Source organism: Notolabrus celidotus, chromosome 12 (genome assembly GCF_009762535.1).
Source record: "Notolabrus celidotus isolate fNotCel1 chromosome 12, fNotCel1.pri, whole genome shotgun sequence".
NCBI lineage: Eukaryota > Metazoa > Chordata > Actinopteri > Labriformes > Labridae > Notolabrus > Notolabrus celidotus.
This window is the reverse complement of record NC_048283.1, coordinates 23538685-23564781: the sequence shown is the minus strand read 5'-3', so window position 1 is coordinate 23564781 and position 26097 is coordinate 23538685. Positions and strand designations below refer to the sequence as shown.

Sequence of the window (26097 nt, the reverse complement as noted above, 5' to 3'; positions counted from 1 at the left end):
CCTTACTTTGGGGGCACGAATGGTCAAGAAAATCAATTCTCATACACTCCGATAACACAGCAGTAGTTGAAATCATAAACAAGGGCCGATCTCACTCCCCAGCCATCATGCCGTTTCTACGCAGACTCACATTAATCTCCGCCCACCATCAGTTCATTCTAAGAGCAGCTCACATTCCAGGATATCTCAACACCATCGCTGACGCACTCTCTCGTTTCTCTTTTCAGAAATTCAGACATTTGGCCCCAGAATCCGATCCGCATCCAGTACCAGTCCCACCGTTTTCAGCAACGATATTCAGCTAGCTCCACAGCTAGCTAACCTCTCTCTCATCTCACAAGAAACCATCCTCAACAGTCTAGCTCCAAGCACTCTCTCCGCTTACCTCACCGGTTGGAACTGTTTCAAATCATATCACTCCACATACCAGCTGCCCTTTCCGTCTCTGGACATCGTGTCCATCTGCAACTTCATCTCTCACGCTCACTCCATTCAGAAAATCCGGTCCACGTCCATCCAAACCTACCTCGCCGGCGTTAACTTCTTCATTAAACTGGTCACTGGCCTTCACTGCCCTTCCATCTCCCATTCCCACGTAACCATGCTGATCAAAGGTTTCAAAAAACAGGAACCTGCAGTCACCTCAAAGCGCCTTCCACTCACCTCGGACCTCCTTAGTCTCTGCATTCAGTCTCTCCGTTCAGGCTACCTAACCCCTACCATTGATTCTACCCTGGAATCCATGTTCCTACTGGCTTTTTTCGGTCTCCTCAGATGTTCCGAATTTGCCCCTACCTCTTCCGTCTTTAATCCTCACCATCATCCCAGATTATCCGACATCACTGTACACACCCCAGATTCTCTAATATTCACACTCCGACGCAGTAAAACCGATCAGCTCGGGATCTCCTTCCCAATCTACATCTTTCGCCTCGACTCTTATCTCAGCCCGTTTGAACCACTTACTCAATACATCAGCACTAGGTTCGCAGCTCTAGCATCTCCTCACGACCCACTCTTCATCACCGAAACCGGAAAAATGGCAACTCGATTCTGGTTTCACAAACACCTGCACCAAGTCCTCCGCATTTCAGGCATCACCTCCGAACACTACTCAGCCCACTCATTCCGCATCGGTGCAGCATCCACAGCAGCCAGGTCAGGCATCTCCGATAAAACCATACAGATCCTCGGGCGCTGGTCATCCCAAGCATATCACACATACATTCGCAACAGTCTTAGTGATCTGCGTCAAGCCCACGCTCAACTGAGCTCCATCTAATCCAACTCTTTTGGGGATCAAGATCAGCTCCGGCTAGGATAACGCTGAGACGTAATCCCCATCCTGAGTCTCCATCCGCTGGGCTATACGACGCACAATAAATCATTATATGTTCAAACTTATATTCTCGTGTGGCGTGGTCCTTGCTAGTGAAATGAAGTTAAGGTGTTAACTTAAATTCGGGAGCAGGACCACGCCTAAACCACACCCTCAATCACCTGACAAGCCTACTTAAACGTAGCAAGACTACTCAACCGCTCGTCTGTTGCTCTTCGACCCGCCCTCCCTCACCTTGCTCTGCTTCAATTGCCCTTTATCTTACCCCTTACTACTCAACGCTCTTTTGTGCCCTTGTCTAATTCCAGGTACTGCCTGGGATCAAGATCAGCTCCGGCTAGGATAACGCTGAGACGTAATCCCCATCCTGAGTCTCCATCCGCTGGGCTATACGACGCACAATAAATCATTATATGTTCAAACTTATATTCTCGTGTGGCGTGGTCCTTGCTAGTGAATTCATGGATACACCCTTTAGACTTGGTTGTACAGATTACAGGTATTTGAACCTTTTGATAACTTAGATGAATAACCCTCCAATAAGAACTCCAAACATCCCTGACACTGGTGGGTAAAAAGTACAAGGTAAAAGAGTACAAAGAGCTTTTTTAATTTCAGGTATTTACTTTCAATATATATGATGCAACAACAACAACATACTGTTTAAAAAACACCTCTCGTATGCATTTGTGATCTTCCTCAAGGGCATTAATGAAGCGCAGACTGCGAGGGCAGCCAGCCCATCTGCGACGGAGCACGCTCAGACATCTGGTCACTTCTTTGAAAGTTACAAATTAAAGCAGAAAATCATCTCACCTGATTGGCCAGGACGTGAAGCAGAGTGGAGTGGATTAGAATATCAACACAGAAAAATGTATGTGCATTCCTAACTTGAGCTGAATTCACACACGCGCACACACACACATTTGCAAATGAGTGCCCCCCAAAGCAAACAAGCGCATGCAAATGAGGAAACCAAAGTACTACCGTATAACACACACACAGACACACAAACACATGCTAATTAATAGAAAACAAACAGTTACTCAGGCGGTCTGTAGGGACTGGATTATACTGTGTCTCTCCTTGCTGAACAAATTGCTCTCTAAATTCAATCAAACACGCCAAGCTCTTCTGTGAGTCTACGGGAGACTGTAATCAGCGTGGCAGGGGTTGAAGACGAAAAAAAGAACAAAACAAAAACTCAAAAAAGCCAGTGCCCTCAAACTATACGTACGACTGTTTGTTTGGCACAGAGTTAGCAGTCTTCAGGAACAATGTCTTGATTGAGTGCAATTGATATCTGCCCACTGAGAGCTTCAGGCTTTCACAAAGAACAGCATACAGCAGCTCTCTGCAAACCACAGCCATCACTTAGAACGATGCAGAACACTCGTCTCACTAATTCAACCTCTTTACTCGTTCAGCTAAATTCATCTCTTTTCTTGGTGTAATATGAGCCGGAATCAGAACATCAATTTGGCTGCTTTATTGGGAACATTGCCATCAACAAGCACAAACTAGTCCTCTCCGATCCAAACAAATCTGAGAGTTTCAGAAAGCTTTTTTCTGACCTGGTTTGTTGGGTTGTGGAGGACGTCAGGCATGGCTGTTTCATTCATGCAGTCCCAACTCCACCTCATGTGCTTCATACCAAAGGTGATTCATGGAGTTTTTGACCACTCGTGATGCTGAGGAGCAATGAGGACAAGAAAGATCCTTTGGTGTTTACAAGTTGAGCATTCACGTAAGGACAATAGACTGTATAAATAATGGATGTAGTATCCCTGACGTCACCCAACTGTTTCTGAAGCGCTGTTTAGAGGCCACTCGGCGGTGGCAGCCATATTGCTGCTGTCGAGCGAGTTTGACGTAGAGAGGTGGGCTTTGAGCCTCCTAGCCAACAGCTGCAGTGTTCTCGCCTGTCAATCAAGTCAGCTGTGCCTCTCATTGGAAGACTTGTAATCTAAATATCTTCGAAATTGCTGCGTTATGAAAAAATTCACCCCCCTCACAGTGTGTGCCGATCGAGAAATGAGCTATCCAGACTACACTCGTCTTTTGTACCAGGCTGTAAACATGTTTATTTCTGCTGTAAAGATCAGCTTTTTTTTATTTGTGTGTATATGGTTTCTGGTACTTCTTGAGCCAGCCTCAAGTGGATCCTCAATGAACTGCAGTTTTTAGCACTTCCACATTGGACTCAAAGGACACAAAGACACAAGTGGAAGAGGGACAGATACATTTCTTTAACAAGATGACAATAAAACAGTTGATGCAGCGAGGATGTACTTTAAGAGTTTACGTTAAACCAAAACTCTTGGTAAGTTTTTGAAGTAGGGCCGGGCAACATGCCATCAACATAAGACCTTCTGCAATGGAAGCTTTGCAGCAGGCAAGGATTTTAAACCAAGCAGCAAACTCCGGTCTTAAAATATGAAGCACATGCAGAAGTGCTACAAACTGCAGTTCCTTGAGTGTCCACTAGAAGCTGGCTGCAGAATCACCAGAAACCACATACATACCCATTCAAAGAGCCGGTCTTTACAGCAGAAATAAACATGTTTACAGTCTGGTTCAAAAAACAGTTCAGGTCTCAATAGCTAATTTCTCTATCAGCACACACTGTACGGGGCTGAATTTATTCATAACTAAAAAAAAAAAAAAGATATTCAGATGAAAAGTTTTGCCCAAATAAGGGCGTGGCTGACTTGATTGACAGGCGGGCACCCTATAGCTGTTTGCGAGAAGGATAAAGGCCCGCCTCTTTACCTCACACTAGCTCGACAGAAGTTAGGTTGAGTTCAGCATTTCCAATATGGCACCCACCAACAATCGGCTTCAAAACAGGGCTTCAGAAAGAGATGGGTGACGTCACAGCGACTACATCCATTTATTAAACAGTCTGGTTTAGATGTCGGTGTACGATCCCGAGCATTGTTGGCTATCTGAATGTCTAACGTCACCTTCTGGAAGGGAGGTAATCAGAGTTTGAGCAAGAGGTGGTGCAAACCAGCTGCATAATGATGGGCTTGCAACAATGCACGCACAGGACTGGTTCCAAGAGGTTCCTTATCTGTCCTTGCATGTGACTGGCCGTATAGTGTGCCCTTCAAACTTAAGTCCCGCCCCTGCCTGCACAGGAGCAGTTGAAGATTTGCCCCTTCCCACCGTGAGTCTGCTCTTCTCGTTCCCTACAAAGAATCAGCTTGATTAACCATTAGCTTGTTTAGAGTCAATGTGGCTAACGCAAGTTAGCACTGCATTGAGAAGAGTCAACTCATTTGCAACACATCACTAGTTGCATTAGATTTAGATTTAATGCCATGATATAACTACTTGTGGGAGGTGTTCTGTGCAGTTTGGAGCCCCACGCACTTTTCTCACTTGGTTCGGACACATTTTACAGCAAACAGTGATTTGTTTAAGGGTCAGATGCTGCAAAACTGAACCACCTCTGATGACTGGGGAGTGTTTTTTTAAATATGATCTGCTCACATTACACCATCTGAGTCTTTTATTGCATTCACTCTTTATTGCAGCTGATTTCCAGTAAAAACTGAAGAACAGAGAGCATCACGACTGTTATATTTCTGCACTTGGTTTCATGTCATGATAGTGAATAACTTTACAGTGTAATAAACTAAACTAACTGTGTCTAGATTTTCTTTTTCATTACCAGGATGATTCTTTAGAAGTCTTTTCTCATTAAGTGAGTAATTTAGGGAACAAAGAAAAAGGGAAAAAAATATTCTTGCTCAATTAAGCAGCAGATCCCACAGCTTTCTTCTCTCTGGGACGATATTCAATCACAGACTTAAATTGTTTCTGCCACCAACATATTGTTTTAATTGTCTCATCCACTGTGTTAATTAAAAAGGTTTGACAGCTGAAGTCTGAAGTTTCCAGTGTAAGTATACCCCCTCAAGTATAATTACAAAGGTACACTACGCCACACTGACACGTTCAGCAAACAGGAAGCTCACGGTAAAACATTTTGAGAGAGGGTGGAGGGAGGCGCAGCTCAGATATTCAGCAACATGATGAAAATAAGAGACTCCACAAACTCTGAAGCATTCTTATTGAATCTGTTTATATAATAGGTGGTGCTGGGGCTCTTTCCATCAGGTCCTTTCCTTTTTGTTTTAACATGCAGGTAAGCCACTCTTACTGTGAAGTGATGAGTTTGCATGTTGTGTTGATTCTGGATGAAATCTGTACTGTTTTTCTGAAGTGACTGCATTTCCCATGAGCGCCATCACCCACTGTGTCAAGGTGTGGCACTTGCAAAGGCATGCATATGTTGTGGAAGCTAACGAACGATTACAAATATTCTTTTTAAGACGACTTTTTGCAGGATGCAGTGACAGCTAAATTCCAGCTGATCCGTCACAGCACTGGATCTGATAGGTTTCTATTCTCGTCAATGTGTTAACTACCACTGGATCCGCTCTGTTGTGTCCCGGCTGCGCCTCTGATCCGGCAGGTTCGAGCCCTCCGGATCAGATTTCAAGTCAGGCACCAAAACAAAATGAAACCATCTGGTTATTTTCCAGAATAAAACACTGTGTTATCACCAGATCGTATTTCACTTGAGTACAACAACAAACCGTCATGATGAGCGGAGCCAGGCCTGGAGTCAACAGGTCAGAGGTTTTCAGAGGACCAGAAAGACAACATGGGTGAGGAGAGGAGGAGGAGAATCCTTGATTCAGTAATTACCACGGGAAAACCTTGGTCACATGAGTCCGGGCTGCGGTCCTGCTCTCCGCTGCGTTGTGAAAACACGGCCGGTGGGTGTTGATGGACGAGAGAGCACAGAGGTGGACCAGATATGGTTCTGGTGAAAGTCTGATGTTATACTTCTATTCCCTTTTCTTTTTAATATAAAAGAGCCGTTTTGTTCTGACTCACTAAAGGAAGTAAACTGTGAAATTTGTGTCACAACTGTCCTGAATCTGCAGCTCCATGCAGCAGAGAGTAGAGATGCCGACAGCTTATAACCACATTCGGACGCCAAACAAGAGCAAGCTGCACAGAGCTGCAAACTTTGTGGGTGTAATGTCACGTGGATGTACATACCTGAGTCTGGGGAGGGTAGAACACAAAGTTATGGATACCCATTTTCTTTTCTCATTGGTCATAATTTGGTAAATTATTTGTGTTTCTATTCATGTTTTTCGGTCATAATACTTTAGATATTTTAAAACCTCTTAATGACTCATAAAAAAACATCAGGACCTGTTGTTTCTTGCGACTGATTTTCTCTGCTTTACTGTAAAGGGGGTGTGTGCACGTACACGTGTGCATGATAAGGTGTGTATCAGGTTTGGCCTCAGTGTTTGTTAAAGGTGACATATCACGCTTTTTTCATCAATATATATTGGTTTAAGACGTCCCCAAAACATGTCTTTAAAGTTTATGCTCAAAAAAACACTTTGAAATCAAATTTTGGCATGCCTGAAGAACCCTCTTCTTCAGTCCTCCTCAGAACAGTCAGTTTTCTCTCTGACCACGCCCCCCCAGGAAGTGGATGTGGCCTCGGCTCTCCAGCACGTTGATCTAATGTTTACATGTTGGCTGAATATACACGGCTGCTCACAGACCCGCGTTACTTCAACCCTCTGAATCTGATCCAGAATCTGATCCTGACGGAGAGGCGCCTGCAGCAGGACCTTTCTGAACGATTGATCACAGATTTTGTGTTTATTGTTGTTTTATTTATCAGTATGTAGACGTGTGTCTTGGTACACAGCTACAAACATGTAGCTATGTGGCTATGCTAACTAGCACTAGCACTTATCCATGATAAATAAAAATCATCCACTAGATCTTCAAATCTGCAGACGTGGGGAGTAAAACCGACCTCTGCCAGAAAGGCAGCAGGACCTTTCTGAACGATTGGCCACATATTCTGTGTTTCTTGTTGTTTTATTTGTCAGTATGTCGACGTGTGTCTTGGTACACAGGTACGACATGTAGCTATGTGGCTATGCTAACTAGCGCTAGCACTTTTCCATGACAAATAAGAATCATCCACTAGATCTTCAAATCTGCAGACGTGGGGAGTAAAACCGACCTTTGTGTTTATTAAGACAGCCTACAATAGCATGCCTCCCTCCTAAGCTCCTTGTTAGCACACATGTGTGCAGGTAATGAAAAACGGAGGAGGAGAGTTGAGTTGTATTTTATACAGTCTATGGGTTAAACAAGCTCCAAGCTCTGACTCCGTTACAGACCGGATATTGTTGTGACGTAACAAAAACACGGAAGTCTGAAACGGCTCGTTTCACACACATTAGAGAAAGGTGGAGAAATGAAAACAGGGGCAGAATGGATTCTTTTCATTTCCGGGGGGTTTGTAGACATGCCAGGGAAACATATTTCAGGTAGAGAACCATTAAAAAGTCAATTTTGCATTATATGTCACCTTTAATAATTTTTTTCTGCACAGTCAAGGAGCGAAAAAAAGAAAGTGGTTTCATTCATGGTCAAAGCTGTACAAACGATCACATGCAGACCTCACGTGAAGTCACGGCTGAGGCAGCTCAAATCAACGATGTCACACTGACTCTGTTTGCACACACCGTCTCTGTCACAGCACTCTCACATGTTTGAAATTATGTAGAGGTGAACATAATGTTCATCTGTGCAGCAGGATGGGAACATTACACGCTTTATATATTCTTTATAGCTGGTAATAAGTATCATTTTATTCCACACAGCTAACTGTAACTTTAAAATCCATATGGGGTACAGTCCTCTCCCCCCCTCCTCTTATTATATCTCCTGCCAGATGCCCAATATAAGACGACAGGGCCATTAGTTTTCCCATCATGCAGTGTGGTGCAGGGTGGCATATGTCAGCAGTAGCACAAAGAGCCAGCAAAACGCCTGTCAAAGGCAGGGATGGCCTTCACCAAAGTGTCCCCAATTAATTTAAGCGGGTAGAAAATGCTGATTCTTGTCAGTGCCATCTGGAGTGTGTCCCCCGGTACCTGCACGGCGTCAGATGATCACAGGTATTGTGGAGAGGGAGCAGGGTTTAAAAAAAGAAAGTTAAGAACTGAAAACATGAGGGAGGAAAGAAACTGGGAAGAGATGTGTTACTCTTAGATTGTGACTGGACACCTGAGTACATTTGGAGACACAAGGAAGGTGTGAATGAAATCTAAGAACTAAATCTAGTTAATAAAGAGAGGAAGAGGTAAAAGTTGAAATATAAAGGAAGGATTTTAATTGCAAGTCATGTAAAAACAAAAAGCACTGAGGAGGAAATGTCATGGAGTTTGAATGTCTGGCGGTCCCCCACGAATATTTTCATCTTGTTACGAAAACAAGACATATGTTCTTAAAGATCATTTTTTATTATCAGTGATGTTTTTTAATAATACTATACATTACCTCATCATGCCAGACTAGCGTTGCCCCCCGTACCGTTTTTCCCAGAATTGTTCTCTTTTTTCTCCAGCTGTCCCGGGGAAAACAAAATACTCATTCGAGGATCAATTACTCTAATACAATATCCATTCTAATTAATAAATGCAAAATAAAAGTGCATGTGTCACTTCTGATTCCTACAGGGTAACTTACTCAGATGTTTAATATGCCAAAAAAGTAATTAGTATCATATCGAATCATAGAAGTATGGTATCGCCCAGCACTAATCTCCACTACATTGCGGTCTGGCTTTGTGCTCTCTAGTCCGTCAACAAAGCCGGCCTAAGTCCCTTCTCTACTTCACCTCCACGCCTGTTTCTGGACTGATCAAAAGTTAGGCTGATTCAACATTTCCAACATGACGACTGTCTTGTATGGGCTTCTTCAGAAACCAGTTGGTGGCTTCAGTGAGGCTACGTCCATGTTTAACAGTCTATGAAGCAGATTCAGTCTCACTCTGCTGAGCGTCTACTCTGACTGTGAAAGTACAGGAAGAACATCCTCCTCTTATATGTGACCCTGTCCTTTCTTCACACAGCCGAGGTCAGGACATACCAACATACAACCCTGTGTGTTGTTTGTGTGTGTGTGTGTGTGTGTGTGTGTGTGTGTGTGTGTGTGTGTGTGTGTGTGTGTGTGCACGTACAGCTGCGCATTTAAGGGCTTCAGACACAAACACAGCTCCGGGTGGCGAACACACTCTCTGTCACAGCCTCATAAATCTTTCAGGCCGCTCCCTCCGGCCCGTCTTCACGCTTCTGTGGGTCAAATCAGAGCGGAGAATCACAGGTGACCTCAGCACAGGAGGCCCGAACACACACAATTACACTTCTTCTGTCGGTGCACACACATACAGACACACATACAGACTCACACATGAAGCGTTAGAAGTGATGTTTTCAGTCGAAGATGATAACACAGACTTCAGACGTCCTCCTCAGATTATTTCACCTCCTCATTTAAAGCTTCTCCAGTATTTGAAATGAGAAACGTTATTGCCAACCCCACTAATCCCACTGCCAGGTCAGATTAAATACAGAATACAGAGTAGTTTTCCAACAAACGTCACGTGACAAAACCAAAATCATATCAAGACCTCCGACCGACATCGTCAGCGACTTATATTTGATTCATTTCGTTTTTTTCAAAGAATGATAAGTGTCTAACGTACGTTTCTCATGTCAGTATCCTTCACGTACAGAATACTCTTGAATGTTTTTGTTGGTTGTGTTTTAAAGCAACCAAATCCAACATTTAAAAACAACTTTAGTCCCGAGGTGTGTCGCCCAAAACCCGACGTCTTCTAAACGTCGACTTGTTGATATCCACTCACAGGATCAGACAAAGCGTGTTCAGGTTCAATCTAATGCCACGTTTGTGAACATTATTTGGCTCTTCACCGTGCTTTCATACTGGATTGTGGTTGGTCAAAACCACCTGACAACAGTTATCAACTCAAGCTAACAAGCAATGCCCAATACAACCAAAATGCATCAAATCAATCAAAAGACTTCCAGCACATTTTACCTCTACTTCTGGACAATGAGCTAAAAACGTTAGTTTCCAATGGCATGCTAAATTAGTTAGCTAAGCAACATTAACACATTCTACTGCTGGATTCTTCAGCAATCTACTTGGTTAGTAAAGCACATTTTTAATTGCAGTCACTGGACTTGGTTAATGTTCGCCGAGGAAGTAAATGAATCCCCAACTCCTCCAAGTGTTTTAGTCCAACCAGACGCCGAAACAAGACATCAGGATATATTCGAAACCACCTGCTACAAAAGAATGTAGTTTCAAGGTAGCATGACTGTTTGTTTTTTGGAGTATGCTGGGTCAGGCTTTTTTAGTTTTTCGGTTTTGGAAAGCAGACTTAAACAAGTAAAAAGCTAAGAGGTGCTTCCTATGAAATGTAATAATTTCAACAGAAAACAACAGCTGTGAGCTTGATATCAAATCTTTAACGACTGATAGTGACAAGATTCACTGGCATTTCTGTTGCATTTCTTCACTGCAAATTCAACGTTCCATTTGAAACGTTAGCATTGTAGTTTCTGTAACAACTTTGGTGCACTGCACACTCCGACACAGCAGGTGGCAATAATGCACCTAAAAACAAAGTGCCATATGTCATACACAGGAAAAAAGAATGTTAGCGGTAGGATTTTTCCGAATCAGTACAACATCCAGGTATTTTCGGCATACTGTGAATTACGCTTTAGTTTAAGTACTACTTTTCAGCCACATCAAAGTAGACGGTTTCAGAAACAGCCATTGCAGCCATTAATTTATGCAAGAAGTAGGCTCATTTTCTAGCACATTTCCACAGATTTGGCTTTCTTTGTGCAACCAGCGAAGTCTCCCCCTACTGGTTGTAAAAAGAAATGCAGGTATTAAAAATATTCTGCATTGTTTTTTGATACAACCGCTCAAGTACATAATTTTTATGATTTAAAAAAACATTTTACAGTCATATAATTAGCACTTTAGTCACAGTCTTCAGTATGCAGCATTAGTTTTTCTACTTGTACCTGTATGTTTTTATAAATATCTGTTATAAAAAAGCAGATACAGCATGTGGGAGTCTTTAATGGACTCGGAAGGCTGGGGCACTTTCACCTGTGAGACCAAACTTCCCTCTGCATCCATCTTCCTTCAAAGACCGTAAAACAGGAGGTACACTTATATTTTATTTAAGGAAAATAATGCATCAGGGTAATGACACACACAAGTCTTCATTTGAAATCAATGAAACTGCATCAGAGCACTTTAGTTAGAGCACACAAAGGAGACAGAGCGGGCTGATTAGATGTAATTGTACATAAAAGCATCATGTCAGTCCATACACTGAGCTCATACAGGTGCATTTACATGTCCCTCCTGCCACTCTGCTCATAATTAATGTAACTTCTTTATTCTGCCTCTGTTTGAGTCTCACTGCTATCAGCATGTGCTCTTAGCTCTTTGGAGTGCTCCTATTATCTATAATTTGCCTTTCTAATGTATTCATTCATTCATTCATTCAAACACTTTAATGGAAACTACACAGAGACACTCAAGTCAAAGAAAGCATGAAGCAGAAATGGAGCACATGTTTGGAAATATGACTGAAAGTTTAATACGTCACACTTTAGAACATTAGTCACATGAAGCCACGTGTTTAAAAGGTTTTCAGACCTCAGTCTACGACAGTGATGAAATCAAGGTGCTGAAGTTAAAGGCTTTACAGCACGAGGGCGTGGTTTTGACTCTTTAATTAGCTGATTCATGGTGTTTTCTTGCCATACCATTTAAAGTTTCTTCTACAGTCGTATGTCAATCCAGAACAGAGGCAGGCAAAGTTAAAGAAGGTGCAAAGATTCCAAAATAAAAGTAGGCCTCGGTGGTATCCAACATTTCAGAAGCAGGACCACACCTCAACCACGCCTCATGAATTCAAACCTATGCCTCTTCTCCTGTTATGCTTTCACATTCGACACCCCTCCGTCTCTTCCTCTCTATATTTCTTCCTCTCCTCCTAAACGTTGGTTTGTCGAGCCAAGATGCTACATCAGAGCCCCCTAATAAGTTTCCCCAAACAAACAACAACGAAAAGTTTCTCAAGTTACATCCTGTTGATGGTGCGGTCCTTGCTGGTGAATGAAAGGATTATCCTGAGGTGTATAACATACTCTTTCACCAAGTCAGACCCAGGGCTGGTTCGGGGCCAGTGCCTAACCCTAACCAACTCCAGAGATTGCTCTGCATTGTGTGTGTATGTGCAGAGCGTTTGCTGTTGTTTTTTATTTGCAGCACATTTCTGCCTTTGTGTCTGTTTTGGACTTTTGCTGAATGTGCTTGTTTTGAGCATTTGCAGCAGGATCGTTCAGGCCTTTGCAGATCGTCTGTCCTCGTCGGCCACCGTACAAAACACTTCCAAAGGAAATTGCCACTCGTGATATAAAGGTGTCAGGTTTGAGGGTTAACAACTGCTGTGTCAGTGACGGATGCATTTCGAGCTCGTTCAGTCGTGTCCTCAGTTGTCACTGCTTGTTAATGAGAGCAAATGAACCAGCCTCTAATGAGGGTTAATGAGCTGAATGACCCTAATGAGGTCCAACACATGCCCATGTGACGGAGCGTTTCTGCAGTTTAACGCTCGGCTTGATGAGGCGTTCTCGGACACGCAAACACACACACACACGTTTATTTCTCCCAGGTGAGTGTGAGTTTGATGATGGTGGTTTAAATGGAAAGTTAATACATTAAGGTAAATATTAAGCACCTGAGGGAGAGAACAGGAGAGGTAAGACACACACCCACAGACCCTCAGAGGACAGACACACACTCTCTGACAGCTCTGACATTATTGGAGGAGCTGTGCAGAGACTCGCTGCTGTTCAGACTTGTCATGCATCTTGAGCAGCACAATAACAAAGTAATGTGACCGCAGAGTATAATCCATAGGAAAATGTGCTGGGCTGGGGGAGAGCACTTCTCATTAACCTCTGACTGGTGCGGAGGCTAAAGGGAGCCGCAGAGTGACTCAGCTTTAATATTAAAGAGACTTCAGTTGTTATTATGAAATACAGGATCCACAGACGCTGCAGCTCTCCTGAGCGAGGCTGTTTTTAATAAAACCTTACATTCACTCTTGTGCACAATATAAACAGCTCTAGATTGAACCGGCAGAGATACATCAGGGCTGCTCAGAGTTCAGAGAAATACCGTTTAAGAAGAGCTCTACGTGTTTGTTTCATTAGCGGCGTGATCAAAGGCGATGTTTGTGGTGCGTGTTTACTTACAGCAGAGCTCCACTGGTGATACAACCGAGCTGCAGTTACACTTGTTGAGTATGCAGGACAGCTTGATCACACTTAAGGAAATGTGCAAACTGAACCATAAGGGGTACTTCTGGTGTTTCTAATATGTCCTGTAGATTGCTTTTGCTATCAGCTGTGAAACAGGCTGTAATGGGTGCAAACAATCCCTGGGGGCAATCGTACCCAAACAAAATGCATCCATTTAAAGTTCCTGCTGCCTCTGACGGGCTCAGACTGTTATTCTAAGTGTAAAAGATCCCTGCGGAGAAGGCTGGTCTATTATTGAACACATGCTTTAAAGAAGAACTGAAACAACCTCTGAAAAACAAACAGGAAGTGCTGATCTAATGCTGCTTTGATTTGTGGGTTTGTTTCTGTTATATTGTGTTACACGGTTATTGTGTTGGATCCAAACAAACCATTCAGAAAATCAGAGTCAAACAAAAGCAACGACTAAAGAACCAATGGAGGCAGCGTTAGATATAAACTCTGTTGTTCTGCGAGGAAATAAAAACGCTATTTTTAGCTCTAACTCCAGTTTCCAAGTGACAATGAAATAGCAATTTGCAGCTGAAAGCTCATTTGTAGAGGAAAATATGTTGACTTCAGAGTATCCTAGCTCCAGTGAGAGCTGAGCAAAAACACAGCTGAACAGGTGTTTCACTCGGTGCTTTAAATTTTTTGCAGTTTATCCTTTTAGTTTATTCCACGGTGAATGATCTCTGCTCAGAGGTAAATCAACGATCAAACGTCCCTTTTCACTGCAGACATGAGGACTCAGTAGAAACTATTTCATTCTAATCAAGTGTCACAGTAACTTGGGCTGCTGAAGTCTTGCAGCTCTGACTGATTTATGAAATCATTCAGCATTATGCACAAACTAAAGGACAAACTTCAAAGATGATCTCTCTAATCTCAAATGTGCACTCACAATGAGATGAAAAGAGCGGCAGATCACTCACTGCAGGGCTCTGTGGAGACGATAGCGTGTGCCGGAGAGAGCAAAGTATTACCACACTGATCTTATGTGAACTCGTGTGATCTCAGGAGGAGCAGATGAAAACAAAATAGAGAGTAACATGGAGGAACAACCTGCTGCGGTAAAGCTCTGCAGTGACAGAAGACAGCAAAAGTCTGCATGAAAACACACAAACAAGATAAATGAAGGTGTCTGACCACATTTTGCTCGTTAAGCTGTACAGTCATTTATTCCAGAAAGTGTGCATGGAGAGGTGGTATGTGAGGCAATAGCTGTGACAACATCCTCATCATCTATTTTTGTTACACTTATCTAAAATTATTACATTTTACCCACTATAGCAAAAGATATCGACAAAAATAGTAGCTAAACTTGAAATAAAACCTTGAAAATAGAAAATGTCATGAGTTTTCTGCCTTTCTTTTTGCTAGATGACTCCTAAGTTTAGGGTTAGTGAACGGTTAATTATCAATAGCATCAGTAGCAGTGGGTTAAATCACAACAGCACAAGAAACACTGCCGCATGCTCGTATAGGTAGGCAAATTTTCTGCAGACCAGCTAAATGGAGCCACATTAAACCACTCTGAGGGACAGTGGGGGTCGCAAGACTTTGGCATCTCTATTTTTGGGTCATGGGCTGAAAAGTTTGGGAACCCCTGGTCTAAAGCACAGACCAACACACCCATGGGTGCAAATGTATTTGCTATTTCCACAATGTGGGCACTTGGGGTGAAAATGCAACTGTGTCCGGTTGAAAATAACACTCGTGCCTTATGCGAAAACACTTTGCGACAGGTGTACAATGGGGCCGAAGGATGTCGAGGGATGTCAGATTTCCAGAGAACGTACCCGTTTGTTCTCTGTCAGCAGTAGCCCGTTTTCTAACATTAGCCTCAGGAGCTATAGCGTTTATTGTTTATTAGAAGCCCAATTAACTGCATAAAAAGATGGAAGATGCATCGTTATGCCCTCCTGCGCTCACAGCGCTGCAGGAGCATTAAAGAGCATGCTCTTGCAGGTGTTTTGATCTCCTTTACATCTAATACTCTTCAGATTTGTTTCTCTATCAGCTGCAGAAATACATGTGTTCATTACTGCACATGCTGGCAGAGGAAACAACAGAGTCGTACACTTTCACAGATTTTAACGAGTAATTGAACTCACCTGAATCATTTTTAATACTTTTGAAGATTCTGGGTAGTTTTCGTGATGTTGTGTAAGTCTGAACAGAGCTGATGAAATACTTTAGTTACCAGCTCACACCAGCAGATAATCAAACATCAGTAGTCGGAGGTCCCAGACTAGACTCCTCCAACATAACAATCCTGCAATCTAAGGCGTGCATGAGTCATGACCGTGTTGAGGTGAGGTTGCACGACAAACACCCGAACACTGCAAACAAAGCACATAAAAGGATTAAAGTCCATTTAGTTTTATTTACACGTGTAGATGTAAAAGAGGGCAGGTCAAGGTGAGGATTTGAGTTTACGTAACTTGTTTTGAGTTGGACAAACCTTCATGTTCCCCTGACTTAACTAACCCATGACTATGCTTACTGCTCTGAATCTGAACTGCGTGTTTGAGCGTTTGTATATTTAGTTTAATGTGAATGTTTCTGGCTGACATAATTGCTCCTGCAGAGTCATCCCGTACTCACATAATTGAAAAGAGATTGTGTCGGTGGCGGCGGCAGCGATGCGCCTGCATGAGAAGTTGTTTGAACTCTCTTCAGTCAGCAGCTGTGTTCTGATGCTTGAAGCTTATTTTGTTGATACTAAAGACTCCACAATATCCGCTGCACCTCTGTGGATGCCATTATGAACTGTCAATTACTCTGCACCCATTACAGCAGCTCCCCTCTATTCACACATTATCATATTCACTCGACGGAGCTGTATGTCATATATTGTGGGGATGAAAACCCACAAAGTGGCCTCCTACACTCGATGATTGAAGATGCTATCTCCACCGTTCAATCATCCCTCTCTCTGCTGTTATGTTTGATGAATAGCTGGCTTGACATACACTTCCTCAGATCTCATTTGGATTGTAGCCTGTAGCCTGAGGACCTGGCGCCATTACACTTGAGCGTGCACGAGCACACGCACGCAACATACACATACATGCATACAGAGACAAACACACAATCAAATGCTTTCAGACAAGCACATAAACACACATTTGCATCACTCAACGTCTTATTTAGGTCATCCTCATCAGACTTTACACCCTCTTCCTCTCCACCTCTGTCTGTCTGTCTCTCCGGAGAGTCATTGTGTTTCTAGAGACTCCAACACTCGACAGGTCGTGCATCACAAAGTGTCAGGGATGTTCTTTAGTCAAACTGGGAAGCAGTGAGCAGTGAAGTCTGCTGCTGCCATGACAAAAGCAAACAGTGGAGGATGTTAACGGCTGTTTTTCTGCGAACAGGCACCCTCTTATCACTCATAAAGTGAGTCCCACCTCCTCACGTAAACCCCCATTTGTGTGATAACAATCATAAAACTCAGTGACGGCCCCGTGGATGTGATGGAACACGCTGAATCCTGGTATCGTTCTCCTCCGAAGTTTTCTCATATCCGCCGCCCACGCCGCTCTGCTGATTATACAGCAACATAACAGATGTTCGTGCTGCTCGCCTCTCCCACACAATGAGACACCAGCCGCATACACTCGCTCTCCACAACAACCCCTGCACCGACACATCCCTGCCCGTCCACACAAGTTGTGTGCAAACCAAGTAAGGAGATGAGCGTGTGTGTGTTTGTGTAAGGGAGAGCGTCACAGGGCTGATATGTGTAGGAGGAGAGACAGTATTTTGTGCAGCTGTAGGTTGTCTGACATCAGTTTGTTTGTGTGTGTGTTGGTTTTAATTGTCAATTCACTCACAAGGACCACACCATCAACACAGTGTGATTTAGAGATTTGTTTATTGATTACATTTTCATTGAATTGGTCAAACTTTGAGTTGATTGTTTTTGTTTTCGATGAATCCCCCTCAGGGCCCTACAGATACAAGGAAAGAGAGAGGAGCAGAGAGAAGAAAGAAGAAGAGGTGTGGCCCTACTGAGCATCACGATAAGTTCACGACTTCTTCTGCAACAGTTAGCAAAAAACAACCACAGGAAACCAACACTGGATTTCGATCAACACAGCAGTATTGATCCGCAGAAGCAGCTGAGGTTTATGGAGCTGCTAAAGAGCAGTTACGGCCAAATTCCATCAGATCCGTGTCCAGTCCGTCTCCAATCCGTCACGGCACCGGATCTGATAGGTTTCTATTCTAGTCAACCAAGCGTGCCGGACACGGCCCTGGTGGTGAGGCTTTCAGCAGTGTGACTGCCCCCTGGTGGCTGGCTGCAGTATAGGTCAAAGAATCTGTCTCCCCCATTCATTTGAATGGGGGAGCAGTCAAACTTTAAAAAATAAATACACGTCGTACAAATGTTTCTCACATCCGTATACTCTGGTGATATGAAGTTAGTATTTGACTGTTTTGTGTCCAAGGCCTCTTTTTCCTGAAAAGTTTATTTTTCGTTAGTTATTAGAGTTTAAAAACGGGGTTTTACTTCCGGGTTTCCTTTGATTCACAGCCGCCGTAGAACGAAACTTCAAAGGACACACAGCGTCTTATGACGTTACGCTGTAGGGCGGAGCTCGTTACAGTGGCTTCACAGGCTCTGGCTGCACAATGGCTGTGCCCAGGAGCTGGATTTTTTGGCTTCAGAACCGTACAATGGGAAGAGGAGGGGCAACGCTGTCCATTTTTATTTACAGTCTGTCATATGTGTCAAACTCAAGGCCCGCGGGCCATGGCATTATCTTTGGCCCGCGAGATAATATCAAATTATTTATAGAGCTGGCCCGATGGTATTTTGCACGCACCACTAAAAAGTCCCACAATGCACTGCATGTCAATCGAGGGCCCGCACGCGAGAGCCGTTACCCTTCTCCGCTCATCATCAGCCTTATGAAGCTAGTCACCTGCAGTCAACTTTCAGCTATCCCTCTCCCCAAAAATGGCTACATGAAAGGTGGACTTTGAAAACAGGGGGGCTCGAGACAGGTGGGAGGCAGAGTATATGCATGTGCGCAACAGAGGAACTTTTGGGATTAAGATCAATGCATGGCACAACTACGGGGAAAAATCTCTTTGAAGAGGTATCCAAATGTGTAAATGAAATTAGGCTGCCTTGGGATAAACGTGTGGGACTGACGACGGATGAGCGCCCGCGAAGCGCAGGCAAAAGAGTGGATTAGTGGGCAGGATCCGGGAGAAGATGCGGGAGGAAAACAGCGCAGGTGAGCTGACAGCTGATTACTGCATCATACACCAGGAATCACTGTGTGGCAAAGCCTTGAAAATGGAACATGTGATGAGCACCATGTGATGAGCTGCAATCTAATTTTTTTTCTTTTTTTCTTTTTTTCTATATATATTCTTGTTGGAATTCTTGTACTGTACACCTTCTTGTTTGCTGCTGTAACTCTGTGAATTTCCCCGTTGTGGGATGAATAAAGGAGTATCTCATCTTATCTTAATCTTAGTGAGTTCCACTGTAGAGTTTGGGCAGAGTGCATGGACCAGCAGTAAGAAAAACACTTCCTAGGTTGTTTGAAAAGCTGATCTTGAAGCACTTTTCTATAACTCCTCATTTCTGAGTTTTACTGAGTAAGCGGTTAGTGGAACAGTTAACAGCTTGTTAATCATAAAAGGTATCAGAAGTACTTTATTGATCCCTGAGGGCTGCTCCCATTAATTTGCTCTCCAACATTTGCTTCAGAAGTTATGAGATCATTACACTGAAGGTCAGATTATTTGAATAACCAGTTAAAGACAAAGTGCTTGAAAAAAAAGGCAATATGTGAGATAAATGATGATCATAAAACAGAAGTACAAACCTACTTAAATATATGTGTGCATAAATTACACGCTCAGGAGATATTCGTGCATCAGGAAATGCAGAGGTGAAGGAAAGACGTGTATTAAAGGGTTAGGATGTTCTTGTGTTTTAAGGTAGAAGAGTCTCAGAGGAAGGCCTGCGATGAGAATCACTGAAACAGGATCATTAAAGCTTCCTGAAACTGAGGTTAGAAGTAAAAAAGAATCATATCCAAGTGGAGAGTCTGATTAAGCATCTGAATCTTAAACTTTATTTCACGTGTGGAACTTGGAGGCCGAGTGAACACCTTGAACTCATAGTGTTCCTCTGTTGAGAAAACATCCACACCTTCCTCCTGGCAGTTCCTCTCTAGCCCCTCAGATAAAACATCCCCAGCATGTTGAGCATCTTACGTCTGCAGAGTTTGGACTGTATCCCAAGTGTCTTAGATGTTTTCGTGCTCCGGAGACATATTTGGATGGCAGGTAGGTTGTTCAAGGCGTCATTGACGAACCTCTCCTGGCAGCCTATCTAACAGTGGAGTTCAGCAGGACTTAATCAAGTTATTGCTTGATTTCGAAGTGTAGACAATCTCAAGAAGATCAGAGAGGGCTGCAGTTTCAGGTAAAGCTTTGCATGTACAGCACAGTCCAAGGTTGAGGTCGAGCAAGAAAACTAAAGACTTACCTTTTTAATCTGGCTTTTAATTTAAATTTAATTTTAGCCCTGGACTGCATCATTATTATTATTTTAGTATTTTCATTATCGGTTATTATCAGTTATTATTATTATATTTTTTATTATAATTATTTTAACATGTATTTATCCTATTTATTTAGGTATCTATTTATTTGTTTTTATTCTCTTTTTATCTGATCCTTTTAATTGGAACTGATTTTGATGTATGCTTTCTTCCCATATTTCTTTTACTGTTTTTATTTTATTTCATTGTCAAGTAATATTTATGATCATGTCTTTCATTATTTCACCAATCTCTGTTGTTTTTTTCTTTCTTCTTTGGGCTACATGCTTGTATATAAATTGAGCTGAGTTGCAGAGCAGTACGCATACACGTAAGAAAGTGCTGCACCGAAACAATTCAGTATGAACACGTGTGCCTCTATATGGCAAGTTAAAACAGCTACATCCTTTGCATCAACTTTGATTGATAGATAAACAGTCCATTCAGTGTTGCTTGGTGCACTGTTTTGGTTTTCATGTGGTTAAAACCAGGAACATGGATTTATTTAAACCAAGATATATTCATGTTTTGAAATATATCTGTTTGATCTCAGGACTCGCAGTACTCTGTCAAACACTGTCCTTCAAGTAAACCACAATAGAAGGAGCTGAAGTCACTTTGCAACATGAACCAACTCTGACTACATCCCTTAAAGGAGGGGTGCATTATTTGTTGTAATCAGAGATCTGTTGAGGTAAAATTGAAAACAAGTAACACGTGTGCATCAAGCCATCAGTCATGCACACAGGAGATGTGAATCTTAATGACTTTAATATGTTTCTAGCATGTCCTAATTAGTTTGAATGTAAAACGTAACAGACCAAAGCTCCCGCAAATGAGAATATCTGCGATGCATACATCAGACACATACCTGCCTCCAGCAACGATGGAGTAAAACACAGCACCAAGGGCGAGCACTGGCAGAGAGGAATAAACAGCTGTTTCTCTTCATCAGGGGGAACGTGTGGAACGTGTAGCCTGTGAGCGGCATTATGTCGTTAATAAAACAACATAAATCATCTCTTCACTGAGACGAGGTAACATCCTGTCAGTCTCCTCTTTGTGAGGCGTTATTCCAACATCGTCTGCATCAGTGATTTTAATTATCTACATTTACACAACGCTGATACCATCATGACAAAGACATGTAGAAATAAATAGATATGTGTTCGGCTGCTTTAACCACTCGACTCCCACCGACTCTTAAAGCTCAGGAGCAGGAGAACCAAACAAGGCCAATGTACTCTAACACTGCAACTCTACAATTTGTTTAGAGAAAATTATAAATCATGAACCTTTTTCTCTTGTTCCTTCTCGGGGTTCCTTCAGTCTTTGGAACAAGCTTATTGAAGAAATCAGAGCTGCAAACTCTTTATAATCCCATGTTTTAAAAGCTGCTAGTTGTTAACTGTTAAATAACAAGTTTAATCGGTTGGCTTTTGCCGATTAACCGGTTGGCTGGCTGATTAAACTAACATTGTCTGAAGACACTGGAAGCAGCCTCGTCTGTGCTTCCTGGAGTCACATGATAGATGGTGAGTGAGAAGGCTGTGCAACATGAGTGAATACAGTTATTATCGTCTGTGTTTGTTTGCTTAGATTAGCAAGTTGGCTCGTTACTGAGTCTGTAAACAAACAAACAAAAATATGCCTCGGGACATTTTTGGGAAGGTGGTGAAAAGGTTTGTTTTCAGCTCTGAACCTTTGAACCCTGTTTGATATATTTCCTCACTCATCATCATTTTTACAACATTTTTTGTCTGCTGTTTAAAGTAAATTCTGACATGATGTGTAGAATAAAGCAACTTAAAGTTGCTTCTGACATTAATATCAGTCATTTTCTGATATCTCCAGTACAACATTTATTTTCTTTATTGATTAATCAAAAAAGCTGATCAAATATATTTTGGGTATAATTTGCATGAAAAATGGAACCATACAGGACGTGTTTCTCATTAGTTATCATTCATTTTTTGTATTTCTTCCTCTGTTTGTCTGTGTGTCTCGTTTGTCTCCTCTGTACACCTGGTGCTGGGCATGGATCAACTCACCTGGCCGCCATCAAGTCAGCTCACCTGCTGCTCATCTGCCATTAAGCCACCTACACTCTCTGCAGTACAAAAGCCCGGCTCAGTCTTCAATTCCGTAACTGAGTTGAACAAATGCAAAGCCAAAACATCTATCAGTGTAGGCCTTTTTTAAAATGAACACTAGCTTTAATTTAAATAAATCCAGGCTGCAGAGCTGAGGTGCAGGATTGTGCCCTTTCCCTTTTATCTGTCTGTATAGAATCTGAGGTGCATGTATTGCAGCATGAAGGTGTGGTGATGGCACCTTCAGAAACACGCTCACAGAATCTACATGTGATCGATTCACGTATCGCCTCCCAGCAGCCGCAGACTCCCGTATAGAGAGAGGTCAAGTATACAACCAGTGCTGCTCTCTGCAGAGCTTGTTCCATTAACCCGTGGCAGAGTGTTGGCAGTTAAGGAGACAATAGAGCCTGCAGCCCGGCTCCCGGGAAACTCAATACCACCAGGGAAAGCAGGGACACACAAAGCCTTGCATCGATCCAATAGGAAGCCAAAGACTAAGCTTTACTCTCACCTGGACCCGTCACAGTGACAGGTCAGCAGCTGAAGAGTCTCCTGTGTTCTGTGAACACCAGACAGAGAAAGGAGGTGATGAAGGTGGAGCTCAGAGGACACTGAATCATTATCCTCTGAGCTCCTGGAAATAAACGGAGAAGAAGACGATTGTTTTTATACTTTTTGTCCTGTTCAGCAACAGTTCCTGCAAGGAGGTTTTAATGAGGTTCCACGAAATGCACGGTTTACATGTTCAATTTTATTGTCTCAGTTTCATAATCATCCAACTCGATCGGCTAAGAATCTCCATCCTTCATCTTTGCATGAAACATCCCTTTATCAGCTTTCCGTCAAACATCGAGGAGTCACCTCACACCCCGAACATGTTAGCTGAATTCATCCCTCCTCATGTCACTGATGAGTATGAAGAGGACTCTAAAACTGCACACACACTGGACCAGTTACCATCCGATGAAGATTTGTCGGTCATCCCTTCGTTGGGTGAAATCTCACCCTAATTTCTGCATGTCACCTCTGAGCTCTGATGTGGAGATTGTTTTTGAGCTTTCTATCATATTTTATTGGCCTTATATTTATATTTTGTGGGCGAAATAAATAAATAATTAAATGAATAAATAAATAAATAAATATGGTTTGCTTTCAAAGATTGGACAGCAAAAGCAGTGCAACATGTGTGTAATGCAAGAAAAGAACCATAGAGGAGAAGAGGGGACGAACGCAAACTTTAACAGCCGTCCGTCCAGGATGCAACTAAAAAGTCTGAGAGATGCTAAACTTACTTAGACTGTTGATTGTGTTAGCATTAGCTAGCAATATTAGCAAACAAAGTGACTCAGCCAGTGCGTCCAAGATGTTTGGTGGGTTCAAATTCAGATTAATGACAGGCGGGTTACAGGTATCTTCGGAATTTCTTAAAACCTGCAATGCACATTTACGCACGATGCACAGCGCTGTGACTTCATTGATCATTTAAATCTCCAGCATCTGATGTTAATAAATGAAATGTGTTTCTACTTATCCAAAAGGTCTAACAGAGTCAGTCCAGGTTCATGCAGAAAATAGTTTGGAGTCAAATAGTGCTCCTCTTTATAAATTCTAGGGTAATGGAGCTTTGACTTGGACTCGAGGTCTGGTGACTCGACTACAACGCTGATCTGCACCACGCATCTCAAGGGGGATTTGCACAATGATAAAACTGGCATAACAGAATAACACAAATTGAGTGGTGCAAAGAGCTACGTATCTAGAATCATGCAAAACTGATCATGCAAGAACTGAGGATGATAGATGAATGGTATAGTGAAAAACAAGGTGAGCATGATGTCTTCAATGCCATTTTTTTTAAGTTTTGAAAGCCTAAGAAGAGTCAATCTTTACTTTAAAATCCACAAAAATCATTCATTTCTATGATTGAATGTAAAGACAGAAAACAGCAACACCTCACATGTAGACAACATCTATGGCACTTCATGGAGGCATTCAGGGTGAAGTTTAATACATTCATAATATTTTATGACTACACCCACGCATGAATACTGTTCCCTGACACGCACAAACAAAAACAAATATGTTATAGATGCAGCTATTATTTTATAATCTGTCTTTATCAGTCTGAATATAGAGTCTGATTTTATGCTACAGTTTGTCTGCAGAGGTTTGTGATGACTTAAAGTTCACTTCAGCATTCAGGTGTGTAACCACTCAGAGGTTAGTTTGTGCAGAATCAAACTGAGTGTTCTATGTGGTAATTAAAGTAAAGTATGACAGACCTAATGAATGCATAATTTTTTTTTTTCTTTCACTGTACCAGGCTGATCACATTCATTTGGGGAACTTTAACACACTTCTGTAAGATAATATACACAAATAGAAGATTTTATCCTGCTATACCTGGTTTACAGATGATCAAATCTCCTCACGCTGCAGCTCCAAACTATCTCACAACTCCTGGATTGGCCTTATCTTTACACTACAGGTACAAAAAGGACGAAGATGCAAAAAGGACACCTGACAGTTCCATTGAAGGACGCAGAGGCCTAATTGTTTTCATATATTTGTCCTATAAGTGCACATGTGTGCATCTCCCTTCAATGACAGTGCTATTATGTTAGGTCATACTCAATCACACCAAAATCGGTGTCCTCTGAGGCAAGGGCAGCGAGAAGAAAGTGATGGACGAGATGAGAAATAACAAGTGACACCCAGATCTATTCTGTGAGCATACAGATGTGTGAGCAGGAATACGCTGAATGTGTGCTATCCCCACGCACTCAGAGCAGTGTTTACCGAATGCAGCTACTTTAGGACTAACAATACAAAATCTTTCCGGGGGAATAACCCGCTTGTCATCCTTCCAGTGAGGAGAGAACAATGTTGCAGCGACCGCGGGGAGTTTATCACAGTTTCTGGGAGTGAACTGAGAGCAGCCTCCAAATGCTGCAGCTTTTTTTTTTCTTTTTTCAACAGGGTGGGAGTGGATTGTTTGAACTCTGCTGTGTATTTCAAACAGGCAGGCACAATGCTGCTTTTTCTTGACATTCCATTAAAGAGGCTGGTTGCAGCTTCCACGCAGAGAGGAACTGGGCTGGGCTGCAGGAGGGGAGGCAGACAAGGGGGAGGAGGGATGATGGAGACGCCAAGATTGGCTTGAGTCACACTGCCATCTAGTGTCAGGCAATATAGCAACAGGTGCTGTCCATGGTGCTGACCGTGCACCCAGAGATAGCTCAGATTGTCCAACAGAGGACAATAATTACATTTGGTGTACAAATGATGCAGCCATGAAACTGAGATCAGCTTTTTAGCCAGATAGACTCATCCAGAACCTGCACTGATACATTAAGAGTCCAGCTGTAGGATTCAAGGCTAGTCCAGAACCTCTTTCATGTGCATGTAAACCTCCTCACCCAGGTGAAGCCTCCACACTGAGAACAAACTCATCCAGCTTTTAATTCAACAGCTGCAGAAATCTGAGTCTGCAATGAGGCCGAGGGCGATGTGTGCAGCAAACTTCATAAAGAGAAATGTTTGCATGTTTCTTTTTGTAAAGTAGGTCATGTCATGTAGGGGAGACTACGGGGACATGATGTTTTTATTCTAGTGCAAACATCGCAGTGTTTACAGAGAAACTGGGGCCCTGACAAATGTTTAAAATACACAGCGATATATTCATGTGGACAGAGACTAGGAGGAAACACAGCCTACAGCCTGGCTGATATTTTCATAAATCAATTTTAGTATACAGCATTTGGATATGAGTCAGACAGTGCTGGCCACCACATGGAAAACCTGATATGACATGT

At 42.6% G+C, this 26097-nt stretch overlaps 1 long non-coding RNA gene across 1 annotated transcript; it reads left to right on the top strand.

The window, feature by feature from the left end:
* Nucleotides 1-21637: 21637 nt before the first annotated feature.
* On the top strand, nucleotides 21638-22916 carry LOC117823007. The gene is made up of 2 exons (XR_004633296.1): nucleotides 21638-21721; nucleotides 22253-22916. It is a non-coding gene; the product is annotated as an uncharacterized LOC117823007 (long non-coding RNA).
* The last annotated feature ends 3181 nt before the right edge of the window (nucleotides 22917-26097 follow it).